Source organism: Ciona intestinalis, unplaced genomic scaffold (assembly GCF_000224145.3).
Source record: "Ciona intestinalis unplaced genomic scaffold, KH HT000141.2, whole genome shotgun sequence".
Lineage (NCBI taxonomy): Eukaryota > Metazoa > Chordata > Ascidiacea > Phlebobranchia > Cionidae > Ciona > Ciona intestinalis.
Genome location: NW_004190463.2, coordinates 52,790 through 54,485, shown reverse-complemented (window position 1 = coordinate 54,485; position 1,696 = coordinate 52,790). Strand labels below are relative to the sequence as shown.

The 1,696-nt window shown below is 39.5% G+C and overlaps 10 non-coding genes across 10 annotated transcripts; all 10 read left to right on the top strand.

Annotated features, from left to right (window-relative positions):
- Positions 1 to 42: 42 nt before the first annotated feature.
- trnaq-uug lies at positions 43 to 114 on the top strand. The gene has a single exon. It is a non-coding gene; the product is annotated as a tRNA-Gln (tRNA).
- A 198-nt stretch (positions 115 to 312) lies between these two features.
- trnaq-uug lies at positions 313 to 384 on the top strand. Its single transcript has one exon. It is a non-coding gene; the product is annotated as a tRNA-Gln (tRNA).
- Positions 385 to 452: 68 nt separating this feature from the next.
- Positions 453 to 524, top strand: trnaq-uug. The gene has a single exon. It is a non-coding gene; the product is annotated as a tRNA-Gln (tRNA).
- Positions 525 to 591: 67 nt separating this feature from the next.
- Positions 592 to 663, top strand: trnaq-uug. The gene has a single exon. It is a non-coding gene; the product is annotated as a tRNA-Gln (tRNA).
- A 67-nt stretch (positions 664 to 730) lies between these two features.
- On the top strand, positions 731 to 802 carry trnaq-cug. Its single transcript has one exon. It is a non-coding gene; the product is annotated as a tRNA-Gln (tRNA).
- A 206-nt stretch (positions 803 to 1,008) lies between these two features.
- Positions 1,009 to 1,080, top strand: trnaq-cug. The gene has a single exon. It is a non-coding gene; the product is annotated as a tRNA-Gln (tRNA).
- A 68-nt stretch (positions 1,081 to 1,148) lies between these two features.
- On the top strand, positions 1,149 to 1,220 carry trnaq-cug. The gene has a single exon. It is a non-coding gene; the product is annotated as a tRNA-Gln (tRNA).
- Positions 1,221 to 1,288: 68 nt separating this feature from the next.
- trnaq-uug lies at positions 1,289 to 1,360 on the top strand. The gene has a single exon. It is a non-coding gene; the product is annotated as a tRNA-Gln (tRNA).
- A 68-nt stretch (positions 1,361 to 1,428) lies between these two features.
- Positions 1,429 to 1,500, top strand: trnaq-uug. Its single transcript has one exon. It is a non-coding gene; the product is annotated as a tRNA-Gln (tRNA).
- Positions 1,501 to 1,568: 68 nt separating this feature from the next.
- On the top strand, positions 1,569 to 1,640 carry trnaq-uug. Its single transcript has one exon. It is a non-coding gene; the product is annotated as a tRNA-Gln (tRNA).
- The last annotated feature ends 56 nt before the right edge of the window (positions 1,641 to 1,696 follow it).

Sequence of the window (1,696 nt, the reverse complement as noted above, 5' to 3'; positions counted from 1 at the left end):
AGATTAGTAAAACGTTTAAAAACGCGACGAAACATATCAACAGGTCGCGTGGTGTAACGGTTATCACTCTGGACTTTGAATCCAGCAATCCGAGTTCAAATCTCGGCGGGACCTCTTCTATTACTCATTGAATACATTTTAGATTAGTAAAACGTTTAAAACCACGCGACACAGGTCCCGTGGTGTAACGTTTATCACTCTGGACTTTGAATCTAGCAATCCGAGTCCAAATCTCGGCGGGACCTCTTCTATTACTTATTGAATACATTTTAGATTAGAAAAACTTTTAAAACACAACGAAACATATAAACAGGTCCCGTGGTGTGACGGTTATCACTCTGGACTTTGAATCCAGCAATCCGAGTTCAAATCTCGGCGGGACCTCTTCTATTACTCATTGAATACATTTTAGATTAGTAAAAAGTTTAAAAACGCGACGAAACATATCAACAGGTCCCGTGGTGTAACGGTTATCACTCTGGACTTTGAATCCAGCAATCCGAGTTCAAATCTCGGCCGGACCTCTTCTATTACTCATTGAATACATTTTAGATTAGTAAAACGTTTAAAACACAACGAAACATATCAACAGGTCCCGTGGTGTAACGGTTATCACTCTGGACTTTGAATCCAGCAATCCGAGTTCAAATCTCGGCGGGACCTCTTCTATTACTTATTGAATACAATTTAGATTAGAAAAACGTTTAAAACACAACGAAACATATAAACAGGTCCCGTGGTGTAACGGTTATCACTCTGGACTCTGAATCCAGCAATCCGAGTTCAAATCTCGGCGGGACCTCTTCTATTACTCATTGAATACATTTTAGATTAGAAAAACGTTTAAAACACAACGAAACATATCAACAGGTCCCGTGGTGTAACGGTTATCACTCTGGACTTTGAATCCAGCAATCCGAGTTTAAATCTTGGCGGGACCTCTTCTATTACTCATTGAATACATTTTAGAGTACAAAAACGTTTAAAACACAACGAAACATATCAAGAGGTCCCGTGGTGTAACGGTTATCACTATGGACTCTGATTCCAGCAATTCGAGTTCAAATCTCGGCGGGACCTCTTCAATTACTTATTGAATACATTTTAGATTAGTAAAACGTGTTAAAACGCGACAAAACATATCAACAGGTCCTGTGGTGTAACGGTTATCACTCTGGACTCTGAATCCAGCAATTCGAGTTCAAATCTCGGCGGGACCTCTTCAATTACTTATTGAATACATTTTAGATTAGTAAAACGTGTAAAAACGCGACAAAACATATCAACAGGTCCTGTGGTGTAACGGTTATCACTCTGGACTTTGAATCCAGCAATCCGAGTTCAAATCTCGGCGGGACCTCTTCAATTACTTATTGAATACATTTTAGATTAGTAAAACGTGTAAAAACGCGACAAAACATATCAACAGGTCCTGTGGTGTAACGGTTATCACTCTGGACTTTGAATCCAGCAATCCGAGTTCAAATCTCGGCGGGACCTCTTCTATTACTCATTGAATACATTTTAGATTAGTAAAACGTTTAAAAACGCGACGAAACATATCAACAGGTCCCGTGGTGTAACGGTTATCACTCTGGACTTTGAATCCAGCTATCCGAGTTCAAATCTCGGCGGGACCTCTTCTATTACTCATTGAATACATTTTAGATTAGTAAAACGTTAAAAACGCGACTCA